Source organism: Nicrophorus vespilloides, unplaced genomic scaffold (assembly GCF_001412225.1).
Source record: "Nicrophorus vespilloides isolate i.1.1-1 unplaced genomic scaffold, Nicve_v1.0, whole genome shotgun sequence".
Taxonomy (NCBI): Eukaryota; Metazoa; Arthropoda; class Insecta; order Coleoptera; family Silphidae; genus Nicrophorus; species Nicrophorus vespilloides.
The window spans coordinates 13,767-26,779 of NW_017099525.1; positions in this window are offsets into that span (position 1 = coordinate 13,767).

Below are 13,013 nucleotides of genomic sequence, written 5' to 3' on the forward strand. Positions count from 1 at the left end.
CATCCCCCGCGTTGCGATGGAGTTGTAGCGCTTAATAGAAATCGTGGGATCCTTGTGGATGTCACAGCTCCATGGCCACAGCTTCCACCCCTTCAGATATTTAACTCAATTTAGTCACCCTCCACTCCACTCCTGACTTGCTTTCTAAATACAAATTAATGGGAGACTTCAATTATTATTAAATCACTATTAGGATCATCATTATCATTATCGTCATCAACAGGAAAACAGATTTCATACAAATTCAATTGAACCAAATACTTGATTTTAATGATACACAATTAATAATATATAGAAATTGTTTTATTTGCAATTTAATTAAGTGTAGAAATCTAGATTGTGATACAACAGAATAGCTACAGTTATAATAAGTTAGGTTAGGTTAATTAAGGTTATGTTACAGATTTCGTTTATTGCCTTTGGTTAGTTTACTTAAAATTTGGGTTTGGTTACAAAAGATTAGATTGAGATAGGATTTACTTTAATAACTTAAGTTATGTTATGTATATTTCGGTTATGACTTAATAGATTTGCTTAGTATTAACTTAATATTAGTATACTGCAAATAAATTATATAATGTTAGAAATGTTTACAGTTTTTTTTTTTTTGATTCATACTAACTTTACGGTCTTCAAAAATGATAAAATTTCTGGTAATATATTTATAATATTTTTGCTCAATTTTGACCTATTTTCGTATTGGATCAAATATGTATTTTTAAATATAGAATGCGTTGGTAATGAAATGCTTCGAGTATACTTAACAAAATTAGTCAGCGTGTGTGTGAAGTGGGAAAAAACACGGGACTTTTGGGAATCAAAGACACGTTAGAATTATTCGCCAAGTGAATCAAAGTACGAAAACTACTAATCCACGCCAATGATAATAATAATAATAAAGATACGATTCTCGTTTCGTTTCGTTTCTTTCACTCGATCCAACGATGTAAATAGATTTCGAGTTGTGCAATATTTATCGAGTGTCGGGCGACTGAAGCGAGGCACTATTTCAGTAATTTCAGTGATTACGCTTTTCAAAGTGAATCAAGGAGAAAGCTTCAACAAGATGATGATGATGATGATGTTGAAGAAAGAGCGAAGGAGGAGGAAAGAGAGGATGAGTTTCAAAGCATCGGGACAGCACGTGTTCCACGTTTTCTGGATGTGTGTCTTTATTACTGACATGTTTGATATTATTTCTACACATCCCAAAAGTAACTCGGCTCGCGACGAATTTATCGCTGTTTACGTTGAGTTATAATCAAAACGTTTATACGGCGCTGACACATTTACAATTATTTAAAAACATTTTAAAAGAGTCGGCATCCGATGAATTATTAAATGAAACACGGGGATGAGAGGTTTTTGAGAATAAAAAAATTATATATATATTTAAGAAATATGATAGGAAATATTTAATAGCTTTGATAAGTTGAGAAATTTGTAAATTATAAACATCGAAAAACCTGCACAAATATGAAAATATTATAAATGTATCTTCAGAAGTTTTATACAAATAATTATTAACTTCTGTCAACCATTGAGTTTCTCAATTAACTTCATTCCTCCTTTTTAGAACATAAATTACAGCCAAACGAATGAAAATACAATAATCTATGAATACTACAGCTTTTATTTGCATCTTTTGACACATTATTTCTTTGTTACTTCATTTTTGAATGCGAATTACAGTCAACACTAAAACCTGAAAACACTGCTTTTTCGAGCCTTAATTATTATTATTTTTTTTTTAATTTGAACGCGATATATTCCCCAAATATCCTGTATTCATACGCATCTTTTATATCCATTCTATCTACTATAGTTTTTTTAGTAGATTAGTAAAATGTGAAGACATTGGTATTTTTTGAGCGTTATTTTTTCATTTTTGATTGCGAATTATAGCCAAATAGATGAAATCACTATAATAATTGAATACACGCTGCAAAAGTAATATGCATTTTTTGGATCCTTTCTATCTATTATAGTTTCTGAGAAAATCAATAAAATATGAAGAAACGTTACTTCAATTTTGACTATAAATTGCAGCCAAACGACTAGATGTATAATGTTTACGTATTCTATCTTTATTAGAAGTTTATTAGTTTATTAGAAAATCAATAAAATGTGAAGACACTGCTTTATTGAGGCTTAATTTAAAGTTACTAGAATTTTGACTAATTTTTGCATCCAAATTCGATTCATACGATAGAAATTGACACAAAAGTTCTAATTGTTTTTAAATTAAAATTTTCTTCTGATAAAAACCTTGTGTATCTGTTGTTGTTTTGTAGAAAGAGAAAGAATGGATGATGTAGATAAGGATGTGTGAACAAAAATATAAGAAATATTAAATATGAGAAATTAATGAATTATGGACATCGAAAAACTTGCACAAATACGAAATTATTATAAAAAGTATTATTAACTTCTGTCAATGATAATTTTTCTCAATTAATTACTTTATTTTTTAACACGAATTACAGCCAAACGGCTGAAAATACAATAATATATGAATATAAGCTAAATTCCCCAAATATCCAGCTTTTATATGAATCTTTTGTATCCATTCTACCTATTACAGTTTTCGAGAAAATCAATGAAATGTGAAAAAAAACTGCTAGTTGAACGTTATTTTTTTCATTATTTCACATTAATACATGAATAATATATAAATATCCAGCTTCTATATGCATCTTTTAGATCCATTCTATTATAGTTTTTGAGTAAATCATCAGTAAACTGTTATTTTTGTTACTTCATTTTTGAATGCGAATTACAGCCAAATGGATTAAATTACTACACTAATTGAATACACGTTGCATTTCCCAAATATTTAAGTTTAATATGCATTTTTGGGATCCATTCTACCTATTACAGTTTCTGAGAAAATCAATAAAATGTGAAGACATTGTTTTATTTAATGTTACTACAATTTTGACTACAGTGAGTGAGACAATAGAAATTAACAAAAAAATTCTAATTGTTTTTAAATTAAAATTTTCTTCTGGCAAGAACCTTGTGTATGTGTTGTTGTTTTGTAGAAAGAGAAATAATGGATGATGAGGATAAGGATGTGTGGATGCGGAGAGACGAACGGAGGGTGGAAACATGACAGAAATTTAATCTCGCATTGCGGGGGAATAAAATAAATAAATTCCGAGAGAGAGAGAGGCGAAAAGGGAAACCTAAATTGAAAGCAATCCGCAAATTATTTTAGGAGTGGGCATGCGGGGATGCCGCATGACCTGAATTCGAAAGCAGGTAGCGGTCGTGTAGGAACTGCGGTGTAGAAAGAAGATGAGGACGAAGAAGTAGAAGGTTGAAGAAAAGATAGTGAGAAAGAAGGAGAGTGAGAGGATTCAGCCTAATTTATTATCGCCTCAACCCACGAAAACAAAGATACCATTTTGTCTCATTAGCTTTTATTATTGCTGTCCGAAGACTGCGGCACGTTCGAAATTTATTAATTATTAGCCGTCTGCATTATTTATGAACACCACTGTTTTATTCTATCTATTTGCTTTTTCTCTCTCTTGCAGTTTACTTATTGCATATACGCGCCAGAATCTGTTATCTATTATCTTTTGGAGCAATTGTGTTTCGCAATTAAAGTAATTAGCGGAAGGCAATAATTCTCGCTCATTAGATTTGCGAGTAGAGGAGACTCTCGTTGTATATTGCATGCGAGTGGCATGGGGAGAATATCTGTTCACATAAAGTTCACCTCACGAATTTTAAGAATGGACGCGAAATTAGTTCGTTACATTCTTTAATTATCCAATTGTTTCTGCTAATGTCCGCTTCGCGAACGTCGCTTCGTTCCAATTACCTTTCGAAAATGAATACACGTAATTAGCGTAATTAATTTTTGTGAAAATTACATCTTTCTCTGCATACATTAGCCTCGAAACGAGCACACTTCAAATCCTAACGGATATACATTCTTTTCCATTATTTGCACAATTCATATTACTAATAAATTAGTTCAATCTACTGAATTAACAATGTAATTTACTTTTCCTCTCGTTCTTTGTATTATTATGCAACACTATATTTAAGTCCATTTAAAAGCCATTAGAAATAACAGCAATTTGAAACAATTATAATAAATAATATTATATAATTAGTTGAATGCTTTCATCTATCAATTACTAATTGTTTTTCTTTTATTGAATTTAAAAAATTGTTTTGTTCGATTTGATACAAAAAAATAAATTCAAATTAGTTTTAAATATTAAGTTAATTTGTTAGTATTTAAGTACTGAAAAACAATAATAAATGTAGATACTTTCATCTTGAATAAGCAAACTTTTCAATTTTCTTGTATTATTTGTAGAATTAATGAAAATTATATTGTTTTTTTTTAAATCTGCTTTGCTCAATACTAAAATAACTTAGATTTTGTTATCTATTATATTGACTTTAATAAGTATGAATTTGTTTTTTTGTGTAACTTTAGTAATTTAATAAGAATAAAATGTGGAGACATGTAAAAAAATATAATTATAGTTTTGACATCAAATTGCACAAAATCTGTTACTGCTATAAAAATAACAATATAATTAGTTTATTCTCTATAGTTTTAGCGTTAATAATCATTTTTTTGATTCAACTATAACTTTTTTAGATTTTGAGAAATATACTAAAATGTAGACAATAAAATCATTTTACAACAAAAAAATATATTTACAAAAAAACACTAAAAAAACTCTTCGTTTACCTAAAACAAAATTAATTTTCTAATTTAATTACACTATATCTATAAGTTTTATAACTATTCTAATATACATATATAAATAAAACTGAAATTAGTGAGATTACTAATTTCAGTTTTATATAACTTATTTTCATGTTTCTCGAAGTTTCTTAGTTTTTTAGAAATAAATTTAATTTTGACACTATTAACACTTCAAAATCAATAATTTTACTTTGAATATTGATATATAGATATTATAGAAGTAGTATTAAGTATATGAATACAACTTATTCAGTTTTTGCAATATATATTTAAAATTTCGTATTTTCAATATAAATTTTTTAGAAAATCAATATATGCTACAATATTTGCAATATTTATAATATATTCTCTATATTTTGAGCTTTACAAAAAGATTTAGTAAAATATTCATTTCATTTTTGTAAACTTACAGAATTCATTAAACAACTTAATTTTTGAATGTAATCTAATAAATATTTCATAGATACATGTAAAATATACTAAAAATTAGTTTTAATCAATCTTAAGTTAAGTAGATTTCAAAGACTGTAGAATAATAAAGAAAGAAAAAAAGAATAATTTGTGAATTTAATGTTAGTTAAAGTAGGCTTGTAGTTGGATTTTATTATGGAATACAATTTTTGCTTTTCGATTGGTCAGACCGTTGTTGCATTGTTCACTGTAATTACAAGATCGAAACAATTGCAAGTGCAGATGGTTCATGCGACGCACGTAGCGCAGACAATGTTATTAACAGAACAATAAATAATCCTTTGTAAGGTGGTCGAGACTAGGTGAGGAATATTAATAACAATTTCACCAAATAAGTGGAAAACACACGCTGCTTTCAGTCCAGAAAAATAAAACAAATGCCAGGCGTGACGTGACGATCGACTCTAAAGTCATTGAATTTACAACATTACAACTGACATCATTAATTGAATAAACTTTAATCAATTAAAAATAACGATTTCTTTATTTAATTTACACTAAAATTGCAAAAAAAAAGCATTGAAATTAGACTAAATTACATAAAATAATAAAAATTGTTTTTTTGAGTAATGAATTTATGAGTTTATATTCATATATAAGTTTAATAAACAAATGGAATGTTGGAATTGAATTCACGGTGGAATAATAGTCGGGACTACTGCTCGTAAACATATTTATATATTTTTATTACGGAAATTTCAGGCAAATCGCATTACCGCCGTGTAATTCCTTATTTTAGTGATACTACATCAAGTTTAGGATTATAATATGACAAGTTGATGAAACGTAATGTTGCCATAAACTTAACAAAAAAAAAATGAGAAGAAGACGAAGAAAAGTAGAAGACGACGAAGAATGAAAAGGAGACGTGAAGATGCAGCAAACAGATAGAGTCCTAAAGCATAAAACTTAAGTAATTTTAAGTGCGCGTATTATAATCCACATATTTTATTGCGAACGGTAAATAACATTAAACGCAACAAATTATTACTTCACTATGAACACGCTTGTTTCTATTGCTAGTTAAATCTTTAGTTTGCTTATTTTAGTTTGGAATATTTCAGGAATTTAACTTAATTAAGTTAAAAATAATTTAATTTAGAACGTTAAATTTTGATATTTGCAGTAAAAACTGTGATTTTTATGCATATTTATATGAAAAGATGACGAATAAAGGTAAATGTTACATGTTAAGTTCACAAGGGAAAAGGGACTCCTGTCAATCATTTAGCTTTTGACAATACACAAATATGTATATCCGACAAAGCCAAATATCTGGAAACACCCGGATAATATTTAATCTGGACATGACAAATACTAGAGAAAAGGCAAAAACTTTGAATACGGTTTAGGAAACTTTACAAGAATGATACATGAAAACTCAAAAATTTCAAAAGAAAACACACTGTTAATTTATGAATCTATTTGGAAATATTTTAGATGAAGAAAAAAGCTAAAAAAAATATAGAAATTGTACAAATTTTTAAAAGATTTTTATTAAAATGAATGAAAATATAATTAGTTCAATGAAAAGAGTAAAGAAAGATGTAAAAATTCAAAATTTCGCATATAGGTGACGTGTCAAATATGTCATAATGATGAACTGTCAAATATGTCATTTAAAAGTGACTCATAGTTTGTGCAAAACTTCTTAAAGCGTGTATTAGAAAAGATAAATGAATGAAAATAAACATAACTAAAAATACTTTATAAATTAATTCAATGAATTAATTGAAAAATTACATAAAATAATTGAAGTAATAATTTATAAATTTATACTTTTACCTGTCAAATATGTCATTTAAAAGTGACTCATAGTTTGTGCAAATCTTCTTAAAGCGTTTATTAGGTAAGAGAAATGAATGAAAATAAACATAACTAAAAATACTTTCTAAATTAATTCAATGAATTAATTGAAAAATTAGATTAAATAATTGAAGCAATAATTTATAAATTCAAACTTTTACGTGTCAAATATGTCATAATGATGAACTGTCAAATATGTCATTTACAATTAAATTAAAACTGATTCCATAGTTCGTGTAAAAGTTGTAAAACAATCGTTATATAAATTATTCAAATAGTTCAATTGTTTTTAAAGTAAGTGGTTAATTAAATTAATTATTTGAAGCAGCAAAGAATAATTTTGAATTTCATAATTTTGCATATAGAGGACGTGTCAAATATGTCATAATGATGAACTGTCAAATATGTCAAATAAAATGAAATGACAACTGACACATAGAAATATTCTTAGTTGTGTTTCAGAAAAGACAAATTCAAATCAAATAGATTGAGGAATTATTTTATAACGATAATTAATGTGATTTGTGGATAAATAAATATAAAATGTTGCTTGTCATAAAACTGTCACAATGACAGGTGTCAATTAAAATTGACTCACGGTTATTGTAAACGATTGTAAATTGTATGTTAAATGAGATAAATGCAAATCCGTTTGTATAACAGTGATTTCGCATAAGAAAATTCATGAAATTAGAATGTTTAATTAATGTTTCGATAAATGGTGAGTGATAAATAATGGTTATTAAAATTTGTATCACATATATAAGTAAAGGCGGTTGGCGGAAAATCCCTAAAGGATAAGAGGGAATGTAGGTAGTAGTATGGGTTGTAACTAGGAGTTAGCAACTGTTAGTGTGTGTATGAATATGTGTGCGTTTGTGTGTGTGTATATATATTGTATAATCACACCACGTGAGATTCGTAGTTTGGCGGAGCGCATGCAAATTGTGCGAGTTAGGACGCCTAATAGACTTAATCTTGTCGTTTATGTTCAACACTCACGTGGGATAATTAGCAGCGACGCAGATCTTGGCACAAAGAGGCCCCGACTCCAGCTATTGAATCCTGGTGTTTGCGAGTTCTAATTACGGGGCCGCAAGCGACGCGAAATTAAACTTTCATCAGCTATTACCATATGAGAGAGCTCTAATTAAGGTGAAGTACGCCGCTATTGTTCGCAATCTATATAGAGTGGAGGGACTTTAACTATGAAGAGGAGAGGAGTTCGGGAACGCCGATCCCCTGAAATCTCTCTCCCTTCTGCCTCTCTATATGTATATATACTCATAGTATTATCGGGACAATTAAAACATTTCCAAGAGCTGAAGACCCGATCTCCGGGAAACTCTTTGACGCTTCCAGCGAATGAGTTTATAAATGAATATTATGGATTAAAACTGTTGATTTGTTCCTTTATTTGAAACATCCATATGATCATTATGAAACATTTCATTAAGAATATAATGAAATATTTGTCCATCACTTTTTCACAAATTGAAAAAATATTATTTTTTTTGGACAAAGTTTGAAATTATACATTTGGTATAATATATCTCAAGAAACTACATTTGGAACAATGAAATGTCAAGTTAAAGTGAACTTTATATGAAAAGTTTAAATTCATAGGTAGTTAGTAAAGTTTTGGAAATTTTTCAATCTAATTGCTGAATATCAAAGAAGTATGTTTGAACCAATTCAATTAGAACTTATTTCTGAACTAAATGAAATAAAAATGAAAATATCTTTTTTTAAAGAAATAAAGCAATTTAAAGACAGAAATAATAAACAATATTTCGATACATCTTTATTAAGCGATTGAAATAATTTAAAGAGTTAGTCAATTTTGAATGATCAACTTTCAATAGTCACTTTTCTATGATATTTTTTCAATTATCAATTTTATAAAGTCAACTTTCTATAATTAATTTTCAAAGATAATTTTTTGAATAGTCAATATTTCAAGTTTAATGTTTAATTCAATTTTGTCCACTTTTACACTAATTGATTTAGTTTTAATTTTTTTTGGATAATGTTTTGAATGAAAGCTTTGATTTGAACCTCAAGAATCTACACTTGGAACAAAGAAATTTAAAGATAAAGTGAACTTTATATGCTTCTAGAGGAGATAGTATTATATATAAACTAATAGATCAATCTATTTGATGAACATCAAGATGGAATTGGAACTCTCTCTAAACTGCATGAAAATATCCTTTTTTTTAATGAAATAAAGCAAAGTAAAGACAGGAATAATAAACAATATCTTGATACATCTTTATAAAGCCATTAAAACATATGAAAGAGTTTGTCAATTTTCAATGATCAACTTTCAATAGTCACTTTTCTATGATCTTTTTTCAATTATCAATTTTATAAAGTCAACTTTCTATAATCAATTTTCAAAGATAATTTTTTTAATAGTCAATATTTCAAGTTCAATGTATAATTCAATTTTCCATAATCAACTTTCCAACCAAAAGAAAATAATTAACTATTTGTCCACTTTTACACTAATTGATTTAGTTTTAATTTTTTTTGGATAATGTTTTGAATGAAAGCTTTGATTTGAACCTCAAGAATCTACACTTGGAACAAAGAAATTTAAAGATAAAGTGAACTTTATATGCTTCTAGAGGAGATAGTATTATAGATAGATCAATCTATTTGATGAACATCAAGATGGAATTGGAACTCTCTCTAAACTGCATGAAAATATCCTTTTTTTTAATGAAATAAAGCAAAGTAAAGACAGGAATAATAAACAATATCTTGAAACATCTTTATTAAACGATTGAAATAAATTAAAGAGTTAGTTAATTTTGAATGATCAACTTTCAATAGTCACTTCTCTATGATCTTTTTTCAATTATCAATTTTATAAAGTCAACTTTTTAAAATCAATTTTCAAAGATCATTTTTTTTAATAGTCAATATTTCAAGTTCAATGTTTAATATTCAATAATTAATTTTCTATAATCAACTTTCAAACCAAAAGAAAATAATTAACTATTTGTCCATTACTTTTACACTAATTGATTTATTTTTCATTTTTTTGGATAATGTTTTTAATGAAAGCTTTGATATTATATGATACACCTCAAGAATCTACACTTGGAACAAAGAAATTTAAAGATAAAGTGAACTTTATATGCTTCTAGAGGAGATGGTATTATATATAAACTAATAGATGAAAAATTTTAATTATTTTTTTAATCTATTTGAGGAACATCAAGATGGAATTGGAACTCTCTCTAAACTGTATGAAAATATCCTTTTTTTTAATGAAATAAAGTAATTTAAAAACAGGAATAATAAACAATATTTCGATAGATCTTTATTAAGAGATTGAAACATCTTAAAGAGTTAGTCAATTTTCAATGACCAACTTTCATTATAATTAACTTTCTATAATCAATTTCAAATTATCAACTTTCAATAGTCACTTTTCTATGATCTTTTTTCAATTATCAATTATCAATTTTATAAAGTCAACTTTTTAAAATCAATTTTCAAAGATCATTTTTTTTAATAGTCAATATTTCAAGTTCAATGTTTAATATTCAATAATTAATTTTCTATAATCAAATTTCAAACCAAAAGAAAATAATTAACTATTTGTCCATCACTTTTACACTAATTGATTTATTTTTCATTTTTTTGGATGTTTTGAATGAAATCTTTGTTACATATGATACACTTCAAGAATATACAGAAATTTAAAGATAAAGAAAACTTTATATGCTGCTAGAGGAGATAGAAGATAATTTTTCAATCTATTTGATGAACATCAAAGAAGTATACAATTGGAACTTCTCTCTAAACTGCATGAAAATATCCTTTTTTTAATGAAATAAAGCAAAGTAAAGACAGGAATAATAAACAATATCTTGATACATCTTTATTAAACGATTGAAACATCTGAAAGAGTTAGGACCTTTTTCGCCGTCTCATCCTTTATTTTTTTTTTGTATCAAAATGTATAAAAGCGCAGAAATAGTAAACAATATCTCGATGCTGATCTCCGAAGTCGCTTACAAACGACACGATTACTGCACATGTCATCCGATTCCGCCGATTGAAACGTCCTCATCACCATCATCATAATCATCATCATCATCGTTCGCAAACAAATCAAACTTAATTGTTCGGTTTCTTGCCTCCGAATCCAACAGAAGTAGAAGAAAGAAAAAAACGCCAGAGACAAGAGCAACGAGTTACTGTCCCTGGAAAGTTGACGTATTGCCATCGCCGGTCACATTCGCATCGAATCGTAAATAAGATAATCCTCTCGGGTCTTCTTCATAAGACAATGAAATGATAATAGAGGCTCGCTGCATCAATAATCAACGTGATGCGAATGCAGGATCGGATGGAAACTGTTGTGTTATGGGTATTGGTTTCAGTATGGGTTGAGGATGAGGTAGGTCTTTTGGGTCCGACCGAAACTCATCTTCCATGCTGCGGCCTCGTAAATATTAATGCCCGTCGGAATCCCGACACTAATTCGCGGATTTCAATCTCTCCTACTTAGCTCGAAACTCTTGAGAATAATTAAAATATACGCTCCGCTTTATGCATTTCGACCCTGCCATCTTTTTTTCCAACCCCTTTCAAGCATTTAGAAGACGGGAATATATCATAATTTCTGCGCACTTCAACTATTTATACTTGTTAATTTAATAATCTCAATACGCGCTCACTCTACATCAAATTTAATACAAAATAATTAGCATTTAAAATTTGTTTTCTTTGATAAATGGAAGTATTTGATAAATAACTCTAAAGTCCAATAACATCGAAAAATCTAGAGAACGCCAACGTTTCACATAATGTCAATTTATGAAATATTACATAACGTTCATCAATTAGCACGTGGTTACTGCTTCGCGCGGATATCGTCGGACATTGTTGGAATTGGCGAATGATACTTCGCTTTCCTTGAATACCCGGGGTTTTACCATTCATTCCCACGTCGAGATTCTGTCATTTAAAGTCACGCGATGATATTCACAAAAACCCGCGTGCAAAAGTGAAAATCAACAATAATATATCTATATAACATCAATTTCAAATACAAACATAACTTCAAAGCTTCATCAATTTTCATTAGTTGAAAATTAATTATTCAATTTTCTTTAAATACTTTTCAATGCTCAATTGTCAATGATTAAATTTCAATAATTAGTTTTAAAGTCAATTATTTATGTTAGTTATCAATTCTTATTAGTCAATTTTCAATACATTTTAATAGTCATTTCCCACGATTAATTTTCAATGATCATTTTCCATTAGTCAATTTTCAATTATAAATATTAAAATTTAGTTAATGTTTAATTATCAATAGTCAATGATCAATTTTCTGTCGTCAACTTTCTGTAATGAATTTTTAATATTCAATTTTCAATGATCATTAGTGAATTTCAATTATCAATTTTCTATAGTAAATTTCATACATAAAATTTCAATGATTTTACTCAAATGAAAAAAAAGCTTTAACAATTTTAGAGGTTGAAACAAAGAAAACAATACAATTTTGCATTGAAAGAAGAAAAAAAAAACAACAATTAAATCAAAAATGAAATTCAAAATCATAAAAGTATATATTGTTTGTATTCAAGTTTCGCAATTTTCACCTTTCATTTCTATATGTTGTATGCATCATGAATTATTGAAATCTGCAATTATAGATCAATGCGAGAATTTATAATTTTCAATATGTTATTTTCAAAGTGAATCGACCGTCGGATACTTTACGTTTTGATAAATCGAGTTTATTTCTGTTTCACTATAGAATTTTATTTGATTTCAATTAGAAGAGATGTAAATTTATCTTTTTAGAAGATTCTTATAGGAATTAAAGTATGATGTTAACATAATGGGATTTTACAAGAAGAAACAATTTGTATATTTAGTTAATAAAAACGAGTAAAACAAATGATTTTTGTATTTGTTTAGTAGATAATTTTGTAAATTCAGACTGAGAAATCTTAATAAA